The sequence below is a fragment of the Lampris incognitus genome, chromosome 9 (assembly GCF_029633865.1).
Source record: "Lampris incognitus isolate fLamInc1 chromosome 9, fLamInc1.hap2, whole genome shotgun sequence".
Taxonomy (NCBI): Eukaryota; Metazoa; Chordata; class Actinopteri; order Lampriformes; family Lampridae; genus Lampris; species Lampris incognitus.
Window position 1 is genome coordinate 39,780,419 of NC_079219.1, and position 23,060 is coordinate 39,803,478.

The window sequence follows — 23,060 nt, forward strand, 5'->3', positions numbered from 1 at the left end:
CATTGTACACTTTGATACAAGTATACAAGGATAAAACATTTTCAACTTATAAAGTTAATCATGTGTCCTTTGGATATACATGTGCAAGCACATCTATCAGCACTGACGGATAGACAGAGCCACCAATCATGATTGTAAATACTGTTAATGCTGGTTCTTTTTTCCTCCTGCATTCAACATAACCATTCTTTAGTTTATTAGCTGCAGATGTGTTCATCATATTATGCTTACATCACAGAGTACAAATAAAAACCTGCACAATTCATTAAACTTTAGATAAGTTTTAACTTATAAATATTAGCAAATTCACTCTTTGTTTGTGAAAGTCTTTGTAAAGAGCGCTTATACCCTTGCATATAGACGGGGTTCCTGTTTACAAACATTACTGGGTGCGTGCGCAGCAAGGGGGCAAAACCGCTTTGGTAGCTCTCAAAAGATTATGCATCTCATAATCTTTTGAGAGCCACCAAAGCGGTTCAACAATGAAGATGTTCAACATTTTCCACCCATCCTTTTGGCGGTTTGTGCAGTGTATTGCACAACAAATGCGTGTAATCTCTACTGTATCTGAGCTCTATCTTGGTTAAAATCTCTGCGGCGTAGCTGCTTTCTGCCTCCTGGTTGCGCACGCATCTCTGTGATGACGTTGAAAGGAAACCCTCCTATAGGGAATTACCTCAACCAATTCGATTTGGTTCGAGACATTTTTTCAAATAGTTCCTTAAAGCCCTTTCGGTGAGGTGCTGTGGCTAACTTAGCCAAAATATCTTTCTGGTAAACATGATATCCTCGGTTCAAATCCAAAAATACTCCGGGCTTTGTCTTTCAGTGTGATGGCTTGTATGCCACAAAGCAACATGTTTCTCAAAATGTAAAGTTCGAGCTCCTCTTCTACAGCTCTGTGTAAAAGGTGTTCCGAGACACATTAGTATAAATCCTTATCGTTATAAATTATTTTCCATAACAAGTTCCAATTAATCCAACCACAAAATGGCCGATATGATGTGCTTTGTTTGAACTGCCTGTCTTGTAAACAAGAGATCCTAGATTTAAATACCTGAAGTGTCTGCCTGACTCTTTCAATGTGTTCTTCTTCCATCAGAAAATACGCCCTCCTGTCCTGTTAATTTACTTGCACGGTCTTCTGCCAAAGCCAAGAATGCAATTTTGTGTATGCAATGGAATGAAATGTGTTTAAGGGTGATTTGAAAGTATTTATGAAGATCACTGATAAGCTTGTGTTTGAAGAAACCCATGAAATAACTTGACTCTGTTTGAGACCATTCCACAGAGGTGCTCTTTAAGGTTGCTTCAAGGCGCTGTGGCTTAGCTGGTCAAAGTGCCTGTCTAGTAAACAGGAGATCCTGGGTTCAAATCCCAGCAGTGCCTGACCTGCTGTTCACTCTCTCTGTGTTTTAGAAATGTTGCTAATATACAGGTGCATCTCAAAAAATTATAATGTTGTGGAGAAGTTCATTATTTTCCGTAACGTAATTCAAAATGTGAAACGTTCATATATTCTAGATTCATTACACATAAAGTGAAATATGTCAAGCCTTTTTTGTTTTAATCTTGACGATTACAGTTTACAGCTCATGGAAATCAAAAAATCCAGTATGTCAAAATATTAGAATATTACACAAGACCAATAAAAATAATAATAAAAAAGGATTTATAATACAGAAATATCGATCTTCTGAAAAGCATGTTCATTTATGCACTCAATACTTGGCCGGGGCTCCTTTAGCACGAATTACAAATTAAAACAAATGTGACCCGTGTAAATAGGTACCACACAGGACACAATCACTACTTTTGTGGTTCTTTCCGTCTTTCTTTCTTTCTTCCTTTATTTATTTATCACTCTAAATTGAATTGAGTAACTAAGTTCCGCCTTTATGGTTTAGGCAGAAATACTTCATGTAAAAACAAAAAAACCTCAAAAACAAAATCAAAATACCGCAGTGGGCTTATCACTAAAAGAAAACACGAGAAAATGTACAAAGCTCTTATTTTTGCCCCAAAGAGTGAATAAATGCTATAATGCAATTTAAAATGCAGTTTCTACTGTTTCTATCAAATTGCAACCCCCCTCCCGCAAGATCAGGTGGAGGGGTCCTCAGGATAGATCAAAAATACGCAGGGGGTCCAGGACCCCAAAAAGGTTGAGAACCACTGATTTAAGGCATATTTACCCATGGATTTCATTAGATGGACCCAGAATGCATTTCACCTGCGTCACTCAGCATACTCAACCGGAAAAGAACCAAAATCCCCTGAGCACAAGAAGAAATTCGCCAGTCTCGCTCTCTAGTGGCACCAGATTGTAACAGCTAAGAGTTAACCCTTTTTATGATCTCTTTTTTTCCCCTTAGGTGCAATCTTATTTGTACATTAATTATATTTTAACATAACAATAACTGTAAATGCCTCTTCCCTTGTACATAGTTAAACAAAAATAAAACCGATTCTCTTATGTATATGTATATATATATATATATATATATATATATATATATATATATATATATATATATATATATATACTGAACATATTTACACAGGGTACATGGAATTTACCACCTGGCTACATTCTCCCTTGCAGCAAGTCAACGTCCTCGATGACTGACTAACCCACCTGAGTGGACCCCATTGCCCCTTGCAATGCCTTTTCAAACAGAGCTGTACCCAGAACTAGTCAATACTTGTGCAACCATATCTGTGCTAACCGTAACAGCATTACAAGTTGACTTTGGTAAATGGAAAGGGTTAGTATGGGTCCCTGCAGTATCTCGCTTGCTCCTTCTAACAGCAGGAACATGAGCATTACTTGTCTCTTTATGAGCATGGCTTGCATCTGATGTATGAATATCACTGACTGCAGTATGCATGTCCCTATCTGCTGACTCCTCTGTTTGAGAACTATCACTATCCAAATCTGGGCAATCAACATTAGCACATTCTGTCTCTGATACTTGAGTAACTTAACCCTGTCTTGGCTACCACTGTGTATCAGGCACTTCACTTTCAACAGCTACACTAAGTACTTCCTCTACCACCACAAAATCAGGCTCAAAAGATCCAGGTATCTCCTCTGCTCTAGGCTGACTATCAGGGTGTAACCTTGTTACTGTCCTCGGTTTGGGAACAGGGGGAGGACAGGGACCTAATTCCGACCTATGGACTCTCTTGATAGGACCCCCTTCAAGAGGCTCGACAGTGTGTGTGGTACCCTGGATGTGAACTACTCTGTAAACTATAGGACTCCTTGCATCCTGAATCTTGTTCCTTCCTAGGGGCCTATGACGTAGATAAACAAGTTGGCCAGTATCTACAGGGGGGCAAAACACCTTCTCAATCTGCATTGAGATCCTCTCAGCTGGCTTTTGTTCAGAGTACTCCCTGTCTCGCTTGTGTGCCTGTTTGAGCCTCTCCTGGTGCACAGACAACCAGTCATGTTTATTGTCTGACCCATTCTCATGCCCTAGCATCTACTGGCAAATGGACTCAGAATGCATTTTACCTGCATCTCTCAGCTTACTCAACCGTAAAAGGACCAGAATCCCCTGAGCACAAGAAGAAATTCGCCAATCTCGCTCTCTAGTGGCACCAGATTGTAACAGCTAAGAGTTAACCCTATTTATGATCTCTGTTGTTCCCTCAGGTACAATCTTACTTTTTAAAATGGCTTGTACATATGAATTATATTTTAACATAACTGTAAATACCTCTTACATTGTACATAGTTAAACAAAAATAAAATCTATTGTGGTGATACACAATTGAGGGTAGATTCACCAGGGGCTGCTGCTCCTTTAAGGCAGACGTTCAGAGTGCTGACGTAGGCATGCGTAGGGTTTCCGGGGTGGAGCCATGTTTGCAGCAGCCTAGTGGTCAGCTGGTTGCCACGAGGGATTGTGCTGTATCGGTGTCGTTTTGTGTAGCGATGAAACGGAATTGACTCGGCTCGATCTCCTCGTCTCCTCATTGCTGCGCTCCCACTCTGTTCTCTTTTTTTATAGTGAACATATTTACACAGGGTACATGGAATTTACCACCTGGCTACCCAAAGGAAAACACAAATTGACATAATGCGGCTCATCAAGTTAGGCTCTTAGACTGACTACACGTGCTTGGTCCTGTACATTTTAAGCAAACTATGCTCATTTGCATAAACTCTAACCTTTTAACTTTAAAGATTTACCTCTCTATTTTATCCTTCCCTATATATTAAAATATTCAAACAATAATTTTTTTTATATCCTAAAAGAATTTTAACCAAATGTATACGAATTTTAGGTGTCTAACTGAATTTTAGCCGGATGTCTACACAGTATAAAACTGCGTTAATTTAACTCCGAGGGTGTACAAATGGATCCTTTCGGGTCCATTTGTACAGAGTTAAATTAACACTCAGGAGTTTACTGTGTAAATAAATTTTAGCCGGGGCTAAACCTGTATTGCTGATTTCCGTGGGAAGAAATTCTTAGAACATGTCTAAAAGAAGCTCACCGTCTGCTAATTATGCCTCACTTAGTTCATTTTTTTTGCAAGTCTCTGATAAGAGAGCTGATACACCTGAGTATAGGGAAATACCTCAAACAACTCGGTTTGGTTCGAGACAGTTCTTCAGAGAGTCCATTGAAGACCTTTGGGGGAGATGTTGTTGCTGAATTGGTCAAAATGTCTGTCCGGCAAACAAGTGTTCTCGGTTGAATTCCAAGCTGCTCCTGGATTTGTCTTTCAGTGCAATTTTGTGCAGTTAGAAAAAGTCATATCCATGTGCAGGAGAGTTTGTGTACCAAATGTAAGGCTGCATGTCAATTACAAAGCAAAATGTTTTTCAAGATGTACAGTAGGCGCTACTCCACATGTTATCTTCGGGCTGCCGACACACTTTTAGTCCATGGGCCAGAGCCCAAAATTTCCTATTTCGGTACACTCAAGGTGGCAAAACTTACTTATAATTTTTGAAAGGATCCATGTCTGTAGATGATATTTTGGTATGATAACCATTCCTGAGAGGCAGCTGTATCACAGTTATCAGCTCATGAAGTTAACCACCCCCTAAAGTAAATTGCATTTTAGACGCTGGTGCATATCCTGGTTTAGCCCCATGGTCAGGACATTTTTCAATGTTCTATAATATTGTCTTTGGTATCATTTTAAAGGGGACCTTCTTAGCTTTCATTCAAGCCCTGTTGTGGATATTTCTCACAAATATAGAGGTCACTTGAGCTCTTCAACCCGTCAATAACACACATCTTTCTGCAATGTTCGCCTAAACTATATACTTTCTTTTAGCCCTGTGGCATCTAGGAATATCAGGGACACAAAACACAAAAACTGGAATACTCACAGGACTGTAAAGATTCAGGAAATGTATAATATACCCATACTATTTCATTGTGTGAGGTGATTGTGAACCTTAAATTAGAAGGGCATTATTACTAAGAAACTAACTAGACCAAAGCCAGTTAGTCCATGGGTCAGACCAGATATCGATATCACCCAAGGTGACACAACTTCACTGGTGCCATTTCATTTGGTACACTAACAGAAGTAAAATAATACATGATAACCTTTCCAAATGAGCAGCTATTTCATTTTTCTTTCAGGAAACCTGTTTCTGTGCCTCTCACGATTGTGTATTTGCCCAGATTTTTACAAATATAGCATTTCAACACCCCTGGTACTGATTAGCCTAGCTTAAACTCCGGGACAGTTCTTAGTTGGCCAACAACCAAGGATAACCAGTACTGTGTACTTCCATTCATTGTGCTAAGCTAGGCTAACGTGCAGCCAGATAGCTTTCTACTAAACACATATAGAGGAAACTGGTATCTATCTTCTTGTCTCACTCTGGAGAAGATTGTAAGATAATTTCCCATAATGTTAGCATGTTCTTTTAATGTATATGTTAATATGATTAGTTAAAGTGGCTACGAGGAACTTTCATCTTGTGTTGATTTTAGCGGCCTCATGTGGACAAAATACAGCTGTTGCATAGCAACTAGGTAATGTATCTATTTGTGGCTATGTAAGATAAATAATGGTAATATGACGCTGGTGAAGAAAAGTAAACTTTGTTTTAGTAGTGTTCATACACCTAAGTTACATGGATTTGTTTGTATGTGGCAGGTGAAAACTGACTGAATATGGCCATTGGTGAAAAAGCAAGTTTTTACCCAATACCAAAGCGCCCACGGGTGGAGTGCATTATCCACTGTTCTGATGACACAGATAAGCTGGTTTCACTACAAAGTGTCGACTCATGGAGAACTCTGCTCAGGGCAGCTCAGATACGAAATCATGCACCAGTTTTGAAACTGGCAAAAGACATTCCTGAGGGACAGATTCCAGCAATCTACTACCACAGAAAGTGTCGCAGTATCTTCACTATGAAGCAAATTCTTGATGGCCTCCTTGCAAAAGAAAAGAAAAGTTGTGTCTCTGCTGAAGAGAAACAATCTAAGAGAGTAGCTCGACATGCTCCAAGTACATCTAGGACTTATGATGCAGAGTGCATATTTTGTCAGAAAAACAGCAAATATTCCAAGAGACAGAATACGAGAGAAGTACTGGTGCAGTGTCGAGAACTGCGAGCCGATGCAAAGATCAGGAGTGCAGCCACAAAGAAAAGGGACAGCAGAATCCTTGCCATTGTGAGTAGAGACCTTGTAGCAGCTGAAGGGCACTGCCACAGGTCATGCTATAGACTTTACACCCAAGAAGAGGTTTCCAAAGGAGAGGTTGCCAGCAATGAAGATGATGATGCTGCAGCCCAGTATGAAGCTGCTGTGAATAAGGCATACAATGAGCTGTTCCTCTTCATCAGGATGGAGCTTTTTGGCAATCCTCAAGTGATGACAATGACTGATCTCTCTTCTAGACTGGTAGCTTCAATGAACTCCCAAGGCATTGCCCAAGTCAAGGAATCAACCAAGAAGCACATAAGGCGAAACCTGGAGAGTGAGTTTGCTGGAGCCTTGCAGATATTCCCTGATGAGAAAGGAAAATTCCTCCTCTATCCTGATAACTTGTCCATGAGGGAACTTGCCAAAGAAAATCAGTCTCTCAAAAGGGAGCTGCAGACCCTGAAAAGTGTCAGTGCACAAGATGTTATAGCCAAAGCAGCCATCAAATTGAGAGCAGACATTAAAAGTCAAGATGTTCCTCAAACCTGGCCGCCTGAAGTCAAACCAGAAGCAGAATGTCCTACCATTCCAGAGTCGCTCATTATCTTCCTGTACTCTCTACTCACAGGCTCAAATGATCCTGATCATGCATCCCAGAGAGTGCAGTGCCTTCTGCAGTCATTTGGCCATGACATAGTATATGCAGTGACATGTGGAAATACCAAGCCTTCCAAGCACATTGTTCTGCCATTCAGTGTCAAATCGTTGACAGGAAATGTAGAGTTGATAAACATCCTCAACCGACTTGGTCACAGTGTGTCCTATTCACAGATGGAAGAGATCAACACTGCCCTGTGTCTCCAGAAACTCTCATCATCAGGGAGTGGCATTGCCCTTCCAGCTAACATCCATCCTGGCATATTCACAACTTTAGCCTGGGACAATATCGACCGTCTTGAAGAAACTGTCAGTGGTGAGGGAACATCTCACAGAGTCAATGGGATTGCTGTGCAAGCAAAGCCAGTCAACCCACTTCCTGTCCAACCCATGCCCACTGTTCCCAAAACAAAGAAGAGAAGCATTGATGGACCCCCACCAATGTTACCAACTTACAATGCTGGACAACGGGTAGGGCCACCACAAAGCAAAAAGTCAGATGCCGATACTGCAGCCAATACTAAGCTTGCCAGAGAGAAAAACCTTCTTTGGGTCCTAGCACGCATGTCACAACAAGAAGAACAGTCAGTCAGCAGCTGGACAGGCTTCAACATCCTGACTCGAGGAGAGATGACGGTCATCCCCGACAATATAGGCTATCTGCCTACCATCAATGCTCCAGCGACACAAATGTCTACTGTCAACGAGGTGCTTAACCAGTCACTGAGCATCATGCAGTGCTTAGGCCTGAGGAAGATTGTCTGTGTCTTTGACCAAGCCCTGTATGCGAAGGCTGTCGAGATCTCATGGAAACACCATGACAAGTTCCATGATATCATCGTTAGGCTTGGGGTATTCCACACCATCTGCACACTGCTGGCAATAATAGGAAAGCGTTTCCAAGATGCTGGACTCAAAGACCTCTGCATTGAGTCTGGCATGATTGCAGAAGGCTCAGTTGCTGGTGTTATGGATGGCCGCAAGTACAACAGGGCAGTGCGACTACACAAGCTCCTGTATGAGGCTCTCATGCGACTGACCTTGAATGGTTTCCTGTCCTGGTTGGAAGAAACTCACAGGAATGACATGGTTCACCTGAATGAGACACTGAAGACCATTGACAGCCTTGGGAAAGAAGTCTCACAACATGCTTTGAAGGAGGTCCTCGAGAACAGCTCTTGTACACGCATCATGGATCTATTTGAAGTCTACCGTGAGTTCCTTAGAGGTGGAAACGGCAGCCTCTCGAACTTCTGGATGTCCTATTTGGACATGGTTGAAATCTTGTTGGGGCTCATCCGAGCATCCAGAGAGGGAGACTGGATGCTACACTTGGCTAGCATTCGAGCAATGATCCCATGGTGCTTTGCTTATGACAGGATGAATTATGCACGCTACCTCCCCTACTACTACACCCAGATGTCTGAGCTGCCCATCACACACACAGATGTGCACACAGAATTCATGGAAGGAGGCTTCTCAGTCCAACTGGGCTCCACCAATCCCTTTGGCCGAATCCCTGTTGACCAAGCTATAGAAGAAACGGTGAACAAAGACACCCAAACAGCTGGAGGGACAAAGGGATTCAGCTTGAAGCCAGGAGCTGTGACCAAATATTATCTCACAGCTGAGTATAGAAGCATGTACCTCAGACAGCTGAGAGACCTGACAGGTCAAGGCAGGTGCAAATGGTCTCATCCAGATCTACAGAGTCCAAGGATCAAGAGAGATGAAGCAGATGTCCAGTCTCTCATGGACCTTATGGAGAATAACTGGCTCAATCCTATGTCCCCTGATGAGATTGATTTGGTTAGCCTCTCCACTGGCAACATGGCTCCACCTGATGTGACCATAGATCTCTTGAGAGCTCTTGAGAAAGGAGAAGAGGCCTACCAAGCATTCCAGCAAACAAGGTTAGATGCAGACCCACCACCTGTGAAATTCCATGACAAGATGACCAAGCAAAATCTGAAAACATTCTCCAATGTCAGCACAAAAAAAGCTCATGGAAAAAAAGCACATGATGTGGTTCTGAAGGCAGATAGAAACCTTTTCAGTCACATGATCCTGGTGGCTGAAAGCAGGAAGGTGAATCTGAAGGATGTCCTTGCCTACCCATTGGGCCCACTACCATGGGCACTGGCAAATGCTGATGGGTCCTTACGAAAAACAAACAAGGCTGCACTTGCCAGAGAGCTTGAAAAGAATGTATCTCCTGCAGAAGACATCCCAATCCCATCTACTTCCATCATTGATGGGATGAGCCTGGTCCAAAAAATGAATGGCAACAACAAAACCTTTGCACAGGTGGCAGAGTCAGCCTTGACCCAGGTCCTCCATGAGGGAGCACAGAGTGGGAGGATTGATGTTGTTTTTGATGTCTATCACCAGACTTCGATCAAAGATGCTGAACGACTGAACCGGGGTGGAGACATCACTCTCCAGTACAAGAATCTTGCAGGGGGACACCACGTCCAGCAGTGGAGAAAATTTCTGTGCAGTTCCTCCAACAAGACCAGTCTCATCAAGTTTCTGGTGGAAGAGTGGAAACTCCCACGATACAGAGCTATGCTGCATGGCAAGGTGTTGTACATGACCTGTGAGGAAACCTGCTACAAGTTGACAGAAGATGGGTGTGAAGAAGCAGCAGAACTGCACCCCACACATGAAGAAGCTGACACCCGTCTGCTCCTGCATGCATTGCATGCAGCAAATGCAGGCTCAAAGTCAGTTATCATCACAGTTGAGGACACTGATGTCATGGTGCTTTGTCTTGGCTTCCAGAAGGACATCACCTGTCCCATCTACCAGAAGTGTGGGACTCAGAACCGCACACGGTTTGTCGACATCACCAAACTGGCAAGTTCACTTGGAGACAGCATCTGTGACAGCCTAATTGGCTTACATGCCTTCACAGGCTGCGACACTGTCAGTGCATTCGCTGGTCGAGGGAAGCTGAATGCCCTGAAGATAGTGAGAAAGCACACTTCCTGCCAAGAGACTTTTAGTCAACTGGGACAGACATGGAATGTGAGTGATGAGCTGTTCCAGAAAATTGAGCAGTTCACCTGTCGGATGTATGTTGCTAATAGCAGCACTGCTGAGGTGAACAAACTGCATTACCAGCTCTTCTGCACCAAAAGGGGAGAGGTTGAGTCCAGCCAGCTGCCACCATGTAGAGACTGTCTCTTTATGCATGTTCAACGAGCCAACTATCAGGCAGCAATATGGAAGTGCTGTCTGCAGGCTAACCCTGTGGTGCCAAGCCCTACTGAGTATGGATGGACAGACGATGAAGGCAAGCTGGCCATTTACTGGATGCGCTCCCCACCTGCACCAGATGTGGTCTTGGAAATGCTAACATGCAAGTGTGTGCATTCATGCAAAATGCCAAGCTGCATGTGCCTGTCAAATGGACTTCCATGCACAGACATGTGCAGGTTACAGACCTGCAGTAACCAAAAACAGCAGGATGGTCCAGAACTGGACTTTGAACTTGGGGAGTCAGATGATGAGAGAAACGAGCAGTTTGATGAATGCCAGTGTGATGATTCTGATGGTATTACTGTGGTAGTAGTCTATTGATGCACAGGATGTTGATTCTGGACTTGGTTACCCAGAGCTTGATAACAATAATGTAACCATATTCACATATACCCATTACCCTACCCATTACCATTACATATACCCACTAATGATATGGGATTACATGTATCATTGACTAAGTATATGTAAATGTCAATGTTGTTTAAAATATTAAAATAGTTCATTACCTGACTATGGTATTCCTTTTTATCATGTATTTTGATTGTGTATTTAAACAAATGTATAGAGACCAGTTTGTGACCTAACTGGCTTTGGTCTAGTTCTCATTTAAGGCTCACAATCACCTCACACAATGAAATAGTATGGGTATATTATACATTTTCTGAATCTTTACAGTCCTGTGAGTATTCCAGTTTTTGTGTTTTGTGTCCCTGATATTCCTAGATGCCACAGGGCTAAAAGAAAGTATATAGTTTAGGCGAAAATTGCAGAAAGATGTGTGTTATTGACGGGTTGAAGAGCTCAAGTGACCTCTATATTTGTGAGAAATATCCACAACAGGGCTTGAATGAAAGCTAAGAAGGTCCCCTTTAAAATGATACCAAAGACAATATTATAGAACATTGAAAAATGTCCTGACCATGAGGCTAAACCAGGATATGCACCAGCGTCTGAAATGCAATTTAGTTTAGCGGGTGGTTAACTTCATGAGCTGATAACTGTGATACAGCTGCCACTCAGGAATGGTTATCATACCAAAATATCATCTACAGACATGGATCCTTTCAAAAATTATAAGTAAGTTTTGCCACCTTGAGTGTACCGAAATATCGTCTGGCCCATGGACTATAAATCCCTGTGAAGAAGGTAGAGGGCCCACCAGGTCCACATGCACGTGGTCGAAACGTCTGGCCGGGATCGGAAACGGTTCGAGGGGCGATTTAGTGTGCTGGTGGACCTTAGCGCGCTGGCACGCTACACATGCAGCTGCCCACCCCTTGACGTCCTTGCGGAGGCCAGGCCAGACGAACTTGGAACCGACCAACTTCACCGACGCCCGAACTCCAGGGTGCGAGAGGGAGTGAATCGAATCGAAAACTCGACGGCGCCAGGCCACTGGAACAACGGGGCGGGGACGGCCGGTGGAGACATCGCAGAGGAGGGCAGGACTGCCTTCCTGCATCACAGCGTCCTCTAGCTTGAGACCGGTACGCGTTGACCTAAGGGCAAGGACGTCCGGGTCGCTGGGCTGGTCGGCAGCCATAGCGGAGAAATCCACACCGAGGTGCACAGGACACACAAGCACACGCGACAGGCAATCAGCAACAGGGTTGGACTTCCCGGCCACCTGCTGAATGTCCGTTGTGAACTCGGAGATCGCCGCTAGGTGGCGCTGTTGACGAGCAGACCACGGCTCAGTCACCTTGGACATGGCAAAAGTCAGCGGTTTATGATCCACATAAGCCGTGAATGGGCGACCCTCCAGCAGGAAGCGGAAATGCCGGGTTGCAAGGTGCAGTGCCAGCAACTCCCGGTCAAAAACGCTGTACTTGCGCTCGCTATCCCGCAGTTTGCGGCTAAAAAATGCGAGTGGCTGCCACGCATTCGCCACACGCTGTTCAACAACAGCCCCCACGGCTATGTCAGACGCATCGGTTGTTAAAGTTATGGACGCCGTGGGTGTGGGATGGGCGAGGAGGGCAGCGTTAGCCAGGGCGCACTTAGCTCCGTCAAAGGCCTGGACCTGTTCGGGAGTCCAGTCGACAGGGTCGTTAGCCTTCTTAAGCCGCGGGGCTTCGTAAAGTGGCTGAAGGAGGTGGGCAGCGCGAGGGGGGAAACGGTTATAGAAATTCACCATGCCCAAGAATTCCTGCAATGCCTTAACAGAGACTGGGCGGGGAAATTCCGCCACCGCTTGCACCTTAGAAGGCAACGGGACCGCGCCTTGCGGCGAAATGCGGTGACCCAAGAAGTCAATCACCGGCAGTCCAAACTGACACTTGGCCGGGTTGACTATCAAGCCGTGTTCGTCCACACGACGGAAAACCTGTTTCAGGTGCGCCAGGTGCTCTTCAGCTGACGGACTGGCCACTAATATGTCGTCGAGATAAACGAACACGAAAGCAAGGTCACGCAACACCGAGTCCATCAGCCTCTGAAAGGTTTGCGCTGCCCCCTTCAAGCCAAAAGGCATGCGCATGAACTCAAAAAGCCCAAACGGGGTGATCACTGCGGTCTTGGGCACGTCCTCTGCGCGCACGGGAACCCGATGATAGCCGCGCACCAGGTCCACCTTAGAGAAAATAGTGGTACCTGCCAGGCGTATGGAAAAGTCCTGTATGTGTGGGATGGGATAGCGGTCATTGGCGGCGACGTTGTTCAGGCGGCGAAAATCGCCGCAAGGCCGCCACGACCCATCCGCCTTGGGCACCATGTGAAGCGGCGAGGCCCACGGGCTGTTGGAACGCCTCACTATACCCAGACGCTCCATGATGGCGAACTCCTCCTTAGCTATAGCCAATTTTACCGCGTCGAGGCGCCGCGCGCGCGCAAAAACTGGCGGTCCCAGAGTGGGAATGAAATGTTCTACCCCGTGTTTAGTAACCGCGGTGGAAAAGGCAGGCGTAGTCACCGATGGAAAATCCGCCAGCAAACGCTCTCGCACGGAACAGTGGCGAAAGACACAGCATCAATTAAACGGCGGTTTGCAACATCAACCAGCAGACCATTAGCACACAGAAAATCCGCGCCGATAATAGGAACAGTAATGGCGGCCACTACAAAGTCCCACTCAAAATGGTGCCATGGGAAGCAAACAGTCACCAACCTTGTGCCAAACGTCGCAATGGACGAACCGTTGGCTGCACTTAACTGTGGGCCGCCGCCTTCGGCCGACCTGTCTGTCTTAGCAGGAGGGAGTAGGCTCTTTTGCGAGCCTGAGTCCACCAGAAACCGTCTTCCTGACATCGTGTCCTTAATGAAGAGCAGCTCACTACGTCCGCCAGCGCCCACAGCTGCTACTGAGCGCTGGCCCTGGAGTTTCCCGCCGCCTCAAACGTGCACGGAGGGACGCAGCGCCTCGCCTTGCCGCCGAACCGCTGGTGGAAGAAACAGAGGCCTCTCCCGCGCCGTCTCCGGGCAGTCACTTCAGCCACCACTGCCGGGTCCGCGTCCTCCGACGTCGGCTGCAGAGGCTCCGATGCCACACTCTACACAGAGAACCGTCTGGTAATCAGCAGGACCCGATCGGCCTCCTCAGCCAAACCTCGGCAGTCACCAGCGGCCAGACACGGGGAGTTAGCCAAAGCCGCGCGCACAGGAGACGGGAGCTGGCGCAGGAAAACGTGCGGGAAAAGGAACCCGCCTTCGTCTGAGCTTAGCAGCGACAGCATATTGTCCATGAGATCCACAGCCGTCCCGTCGCCCAAACCGGATAGGGAGAGGATTCTATCTGCCCTCTCTGCGGTAGATAGGCTGTACCTCCGGAGCAGAAGATGTTTGAGGGCGACGTATTTATCGTGTTGCGGAGGGGCGCGCAACAGCTGCATGGCCCGGCGTGTGGACTGCTGGTCCAGCGCAGCGACGACCAAATAGTATCTGGAGTCGTCCGCGGAGATTCCACGCAGGTGGAACAGCGCCTCGACATGCTGGAACCACGAGGCCGGGTCGCTCTGCCAGAACTCTGGGAGTTTCACAGCCGCGGCGAGAACGGCCGGCTGTGAGAGTTGGGGCGGCGTGGCCGAAGTGGATTCACACTCCTCTTCTGCTCCAAACATGTTCAATTCGGGGTCACCAATGTGGCAGGATGAGGAAAAACACAGGAGAGTGTAATATTTGCTAGTAATATTTGATTTGCTAATGTCCCTTACGGCTTTCCGTAGCGCCACAACAAAGTCACGTGATGTACGTAACAACGTCAGTCGGAATCCGGTCGGTGAATAAACGCCCAGCACGAGAGAAGTCGTCCTTGCTTTATTAATGTTATAAGTTAACATAGCCAGAGGGCACAGATCATTACATGGTGTCAGAGTAGCGGAGTTTAAATACCCAATATGGATTCGTACGGCGTTCCAGCTCCATGGATGGACTGGGAATCGGCGAACTTACCTGAAGCATGGAGACGATTTCGACAAACAACGGAGCTAATGTTCAAGGGCCCCCTGCGCGGGAAGAACGAAGAGGAGAAATGCAGCTACCTCCTGCTCTGGATAGGGGAAAAAGGGCGCGATGTGCACAACACTTGGACACTCAGCGGAGAACAAGCCAAGAAGCTAGAAACGTACTACGGTAAGTACACTGAGTACATCACCCCCAAAGCAAACCCGATTTATGCCAGATATACATTTCATGAAAAGATGCAGGGAGAGAGTGAATCCTTCGAACAATTTGTAACTGAGCTAAAGCTCCTAGTCAAAGACTGTGGCTACCCAAATGCCGACGAGATGGTCAGGGACCGCATCGTGTTTGCCACCAACTCACCCAGAGTGAGAGAAAAGCTACTTAGCCAGGGAGCTGAGCTAATGCTAGAAAAAGCCATAGATGTAGCCCGCTCACACGAGCTAGCAAAGCAACAGCTAAAGTTTATGGGCCAGGGCAGCACACATGAAACGGTGCACGCAATAGGCAGAAAGACTTACAAACCGAACGCACCCAAAGCAGCTAACGCTAACTTCAGACAAAGGGAAGGTAACGTTAGCACCGCCGCTAGGGCGTGTAGCTATTGTGGAGGGCTACACGGCGCTAAAGCCACTTGCCCAGCTAAGGGTAAACAATGCATTAAATGCAAGAAGCTCAATCATTTTGCAAAAGTATGCAAGTCTAGCTCCCAGGGACAGACAAAGTACTACCACGGCACAGTACATGCCGTCGGAGAGAACCCAGAAGAGTACACCACTGACAGAGAGCAGGAAGAACTGTACTTCGACAACATTACAGTGGAGAGCACCGCTGTGGGAGAACAGACAGAGCTGTACATAGACTGCATCTCAATAGAGAACAACGGAAAAAGCAACGAGCAGGCTTACGTAGAGGTTGGAATTGGCACACCTCCACAGAAGGTAACGTTTAAACTAGACACTTGGGCACAGGCCAATACTATCCCACCAACCTGTTCCAGGCGCTGTTCAAAAATGTGACACTGAACCCAGCAATACACAGACTCATTGAATATGGAGGAGGCGCGCTGAGCGTGAAAGGCACATGCAAACTCAAATGTAAGTACAGAGACAATGCAATGATGCTGGACTTTTACGTCATTGACACAAACGCCCCACCAGTCATGGCAATGAAAACATGCCGTGACCTAAACTTGGTAAAAATAGTGATGGCTGTGAGCGAGGAAAACAATGTCACATCACAGAGCATAATGGATGAGTATGCAGATGTTTTCCAGGGAATAGGAGAGTTCCCAGGCGAGTGCACCTTCCGCGTCACACCAGATGCAACGCCGGTCGTCTGCCCGCCACGCAGAATCTGCATCGCCCTACGCAGCAAACTGAGGGACGAGCTTGACAGCATGGAGAAAGGCGGCATAATCTGTAAGGTAACAGAACCCACAGAATGGGTGAACGCACTCGTCATTGTTGAGAAGCCAAAGTCAGGCAAACTTAGAGTGTGTTTAGACCCCAGAGCTCTTAACAAAGTGATACAACGACCTCACTACCCCCTCCCCACGCTGGAGGACGCCACCACAAAGCTCGCTGGAGCTGAGTACTTTAGCGTGTTAGACGCGCGGTCAGGCTATTGGGCCATCAAACTGAGCACTGAATCCTCAATGTTGACGACATTTAACACAGTGTTTGGCAGGTATCGTTTCCTCAGACTGCCATTCGGAATCGTGTCCGCTCAAGACGAGTTCCAGAGACGCGTGGATGAAACATATGAAGGATTGGACGGTGTGACGGCCATAGTGGACGACATACTAGTGTTCGGCAAGACTAAAGAGGAACATGACCAGCGTCTCAGAGCGATGCTGAAGCGCACAAGGGAGCGAGGGGTGAGGCTCAACCCCGACAAGTGTCACATATGCGTGTCCGAGGTAAGCTACTTCGGCCACACGCTCTCACACGAAGGCATCAAACCAGACCCACACAAGGTGAAGGCGGTCAAGGACATGCAACCCCCACAGAACAAAGCAGAGCTGGAGACAGTCCTCGGCATGATCAACTACCTTGCCAGATTCGCTCCATACCTCTCACAGATAAACTCACCCCTCAAGACAGCTTCTGAAACAGGACAGTGAGTTTGTGTGGGATGCAGTCCACGACAAGGCATTCCAAGAGATGAAGAATCTCATTACACAGCACCCAGGTCCAGTACTCTCATATTTCGACCCGCAGAAAGAGCTGCGACTCCAAGTGGATGCATCCAAAAGTGGCCTTGGGGCTGTCATGCTCCAAGATGGCAAACCAATTGCCTATGCATCCAAGTCACTCAACAGCACTGAAGAAAACTACGCACAGATAGAGAAGGAGCTCTACGCTGTGGTCTTCGGCTGCAAGAGGTTCCACGAGTACATGTACGGACGAAAAGTGATTGTGGAGTCAGACCACAAGCCTCTGGAGGCAATACTAAAAAAGCCACTGGCAGCAGCACCACCCCGGCTGCAACGGATGATCCTGGTGCTCCAAAAATACGACATCCAAATCATCCACCGCCCCGGTAAGGACATACCGGTGGCCGACACACTGTCACGCAAGTCAATAGAACACCACGACAGTGACCTACAGGAAGGGATGGAGGCCCAAGTGCACACAGTCCTCAGCAACATTCCTGTGAGCGACACAAGACTCACAGAAATCAAGCAGGAAACAGCGCAAGATCCACAGCTCACCGCACTCAGACGAGCCACACTCACTGGCTGGCCAGACACAAAGAAAAAGTGCCCGCCCAGCATCCAGGAATACTGGAACCACAGAGCAGAAATCTCAGAAATGGACGGTATCCTGTTCAAAGGTGAGAGAATCATTGTCCCCCGAAAGCTTCGCAAGGACATGATACAGCGCATCCATGCCAGCCACCTTGGCGTGGAAAAAAGCAAATGCCGAGCAAGAGACTTACTGTTCTGGCCTGGCATGGAGAAACAGATCGAGGATGCGGTAGCAGACTGCAGCATATGCCAAGAACGGCGCAGCGCAAATGCAAAGGAACCAATGATGTCACACGCCATACCCGACCGTGGCAAGTGATAGGCACAGACCTATTCACATGGAACTCACAGGACTTCATAGTCACTGTGGACTACTACTCCAGATTCTTCGAGCTAGAGAGACTTTACAGCTGCACCTCATCTGCCGTCATCATGAAGCTGAAAGCAGCAATGGCTCGACACGGAATCCCCGAGACTATCATCAGCGACAACGGTCCGTGCTACAGCTCTGGTGAGTTCCGCAACTTCTCACAGACATGGGGTTTCTCACACACCACCACAAGCCCCCACTACCCACAGAGCAACGGCCTCTCCGACAAGACTGTCCAGACGGCCAAACGCATCCTGGACAAAGCCAAAGCTGAGAACAAAGACCCCTACATGAGCTTACTGGAGTATCGCAACACACCGGTGGACAACCTGAAATCACCGGCACAGCTACTGATGAGTCGGAGGCTGCGGTCCATTCTCCCATCAACAGCAAAACACCTGCAGCCACAGATCGCCAGTCAGGAGGATGTTCACAAAAGGAGAGAGGTATGTCAACAGCGCCAGCAGGCATACTACAACCGAACAGCCAAACCTCTGCCCCACCTGCCCGCAGGCACACCAATCCGCTTCCGGCAGGAGGATGGATCCTGGAGACCTGCAACTGTGGAAAGACCAGCGAACACAGACAGGAGCTACCACATCCAAACCAAAGAAGGTCAGATCTACCAACGCAACCGTCAACACCTGCGACAAAGCAGAGTGAACACTCACACTACACACACACACACTTCACAGCAGACTGTTACCAGCGCTAACAACAACACACAAGCCCATCAGCAAGAGCATGCTGAACCTCCAGACACGAACAATCAGCGACAACCAGACACACAGCCTGGTTACACCACGAGGTCAGGTCGCACGATCAAACCAAGACAAATCCTTGACTTATGAATGTTAAAAAAGAGAGAATTTTACACCAACCTGTACTATACCTGCTATGTTTTGAAAAGAAATATTTACAGCGTTCACTTACCTTGTGTACCTACCTGCTGTTTGCAGTTACCAGTAATGAAATGAAAAAAAAAAAGATGAAATGTTATTACGGTGTCACATTCAGACAGTGAAGGAAATGTTTTACACTACTTTGTTGCAGTCCAGTTATATAAGAGTTCCACTTTCATATTCTTTCTTATTAAGATTGTATTCGCTTATAAACGTGCTCAACGTGGTCTGTATCTCTGCAGAGAAAGCAGCACTTTTCAGAAAAAGGGAGATGTAATATTTGCTAGTAATATTTGATTTGCTAATGTCCCTTACGGCTTTCCGTAGCGCCACAACAAAGTCACGTGATGTACGTAACAACGTCAGTGGGACTCCGGTCGGTGAATAAACGCCCAGCACGAGAGAAGTCGTCCTTGCTTTATTAATGTTATAAGTTAACATAGCCAGAGGGCACAGATCATTACAGAGACCAAGGCGAGTTTGATGTTTATTCCTCAACTCCAAAAAACCAACTGCAGCAGGAACAACCCTGCACCGGCGAGCCCGGGAACGTAAACCACGCCCCCAGCTCACAGTCTTGCTGGGTGAGAGGCATAGCCCCTAGTGTCCGCCACAATATATGTATTTGGCAACATTGAGTTTGAAAATAGAAGAAGAACACTTTATTAACCCCTTGCGGAAATTCTGTGTTGTGTAGCATGCTGAATTGCACCCTAACATGCATGTCTTTAATGGCAAGAGAAAACCGGAGAACCCGGCGGAAACCCACACAAGCACGGGGAGAACATGCAAACCCCACACAAAAAGGACCAAGGGATGGGATATATAGGCTATATATCCCATATACATATAAATATGGTTTTAGCAGTAGTGGAACAGTTTTTACGATTTATTTGGGGATATCATTGATTAAAGTTAAGGCTGTGATATAAGCTAGATGGAGGATGCATAAGTTACACCTCCCACTCATTTGGAAATGTAGTTAACGAAATTAAGATATAATAATAATAATAATAATAATACGCTGTTCATTGCATAATGTTTACTTAGATATTATGAAGACGTTGCCTTTGACGACGTGAATGAGCGCTTCCACTCCTGTGTAGCCTACTTAAAAACATGAAATGACGTAGGTGACAAAGAATGTTGAGTAGGCCTATGGAGAAGATATGAATCAATAGACAATCCCACATTACGCAGAATGATGTTGCTTAGCAACACGCGCGAGGCTTGGAAGGTCAACACTTCTGATTGTCTGAGATTGTTCGCGGCGTTCTGGCACCCGACGTGGAGGAAAGCAATTGGCCAGAACTGTTCACATAGTTCTGCATGTTTTACGCTTTTAACGTCACTCAGAGGGCTTCTAATGTTGAAACAGCGCCTGTCCCACATTCTGTGGACAGTAATGCACCTTCTGATCTTAGAAACTTATAGAGTGAAACGATAATTCATTCAGATTTGTAACCCTAATATACCACAACCCTGCTCAGCACCTCACTGAACTACAAATATGGGCGCCGTGTTGCATGCTTGTATTGCAACTCTTATAGGTGATGTAGTTTATTAATAAAACATAACATTATCTTCTAAGTTATAAATCTATGTTATGTGGGAATCTCAAGATATGTTCTTTCTACCAATATATACAACATAATTGCGCTGTGTGAGTTTACAGAAATTGCAAAGCCCAGAATTTGATTCTAGGCCATTTTAAGTAGCTAAATTTATTTTTGCAGTTCCCCACTTCCACCCCTCTGAAAGTACATGTCCGGAGCTGTCCAAAACAGTTTACCTTATTTTGATGGCTATTTTAATTACAGAGATATGCGCTTCAAATGTGACCTCTGGTCAGGGTTCAAAGGTCAATATCTGAGCCTAGGGTCAACTCAAACTTTCATATTTGCAGGCTTTCTTCTGGAAGCAAAGGCCTTTCTGGAAATGTCTGGTTTGACTCTAGCATAAAGGAAGCCCAATTTCCCAACCCTAGCCAAAAACCATGCATGATCTCAAAGGCCATAAGTTCAATGGCATGTTGAACTGTCAAGTCCCAGGGTTGGAATTTTTTATCGTAGAACAAAACCAAACACATTTTTGGAAAGGTCTAACATTGCCCTAAACATATATGTTAGACTTAGTTCTGGAGCATGCTGTATTTCAGAGAAATAGTGTTTTGAAGTTATACCCCCCCCCCATAGACTTCAATGTTAATTTGCCTCTCACATGGTGATATTGGAGTACAGTGTATGTAATCTTGCATGAAATACTACAAATAACATATTCAATGGAGCCGGCGATTCTGCTTATCTCGAGTCTGGGCTTATGTCTAACACGCTGCCTTCCAGAGATATGGCCTCAGAGTCTCCTTCCCGTGGAGCATGTTGCGTTCAGTAATCTAGTTACCCTATATTACATTGAGTTCTATACTGCCAACCGCTAGAGGGCGCTGTATTCTTAGGCCACTAGTAACAGTAGGTTAGGTTGACTCTTTGAATGTTGTTGGGAGTTGCTGCTGAGAACCTGTCCGAGTATGTTGGAAGCTAACGGTCTGCCTTGCAATTATTTTAGTAAAGTTATTACGCAATACGTCGTGTGGTTATTCTACCAAAGAATATAACAAATTGGCGACGAGACAGACCTGCATACTTTAAAACGGACAAGATGGCCAATGCACCGTTTCCAGACTTTTCAAAACGTGGGTGAAGATGTTCCAGAATTACCTTCTCGTGATCAATGCAACTGGAAACGCGTGGCCTGAGGCAAGGAAAAGAGCACTACTTCTGCATTGTTTGGGCTCGGAAGGACAGCGGATCTTCCATACATTGCCGGACACAGGTCAGGATTTAGCATCCGCCATTACGGCATTACAGGGCCATTTTACGCCGACGGTGAACATAGTTGCGGAGCGGCATGCTTTCAGAAAAAGAGTGCAGGGAGCACAAGAATCCATAGTGCAATACATTGCTGCATTAAGAGAACTGGCTGCAATGTGTGAATTTCCAAACACTGATGACATGATTCGAGACCAGCTCGTGGAGCATGTAGCTAACCCTCGCATTAGAGAGAGGTTATTGCTAAAGACAAGCCTGACATTAGCCGATGCTATTACCATAGCTACTCAGTGTGAAGCAGCTACCCTACAAGCTAAGTCTATGGCAGGTCAGCAGCAAATACCAGTACAAGTTGTGCAGACCCAGAAAACTGCATGCGGCCAGGGAAAGCCACACAAGGGTGCATATGCAAAGTCTGCTCAGAAATCTGCTATACAGCCTCCTCCGCAAGTACCTGCTACCGGTGTGGTTCAGATAAACACCTTGTTAACTCACAGGAATGTCCAGCTGCAAAAGCAACATGCAGAGGTTGCAATAAAAAAGGACACTTTGCCCGTGTGTGTAAGCAGTCTCAGCAGACTCATTCAGTGAAGGAGGTTGAAATGCCTGAATATACACTCCTGCTTGTGGAAGGAACAGAAACCCCTGATAAGAGACAGTGTTCAGTGGACATTCAAACAGCGAAAGTGGTGAAGACAGTGAAACTAACGGTGGATACGGGTGCTTCAGTGTCTGTTTTACCTCGATGCATCTACGAGGAGCTCTTCAAAGAAGCTCCTCTACAACAATCCTCAGTCCGTCTAGTGACATACTCACGGACCCCTATCAACTTGCTGGGCTGCATGGAAGCGACCGTTCACATGAATGGCATAAAAGGGCCAGCCAGCTTCTATGTAGTGGACTCAGGGACTGCACTTATGGGGAGAGACCTCATATCCGCTCTCTGCCTGCGCATCGACGGTAACGCGGTATATCCGCCCTCCGCAGCACCTCCATCTCTGCCCACTGCTGCAGTGTCAGTGGGATGTCTCACCACCCAGCCAGCCTCACCTGCAACCGTGGGCAGTGCAAAAGGTTTCATGCATAAAGTGACAGTGTCACCGGACGCTGTGCCAGTGCGTCAGAAACTGAGACGCTTTCCTTTCTCCGTGCGAGCTGATGTGTCAGCGGAGCTGAGTCGTCTCCTGTCAGCTGGTGTGATAGAGCGCATCGATGCTTCGCCGTGGATCTCACCTATCATGGTCACACAGA

The 23,060-nt window shown here is 46.4% G+C and overlaps 1 non-coding gene across 1 annotated transcript; it reads left to right on the forward strand.

Annotated features, from left to right (window-relative positions):
- Positions 1–1,315: 1,315 nt before the first annotated feature.
- On the forward strand, positions 1,316–1,389 carry trnat-agu (transfer RNA threonine (anticodon AGU)). Its single transcript has one exon. It is a non-coding gene; the product is annotated as a tRNA-Thr (tRNA).
- Positions 1,390–23,060: the final 21,671 nt, after the last annotated feature.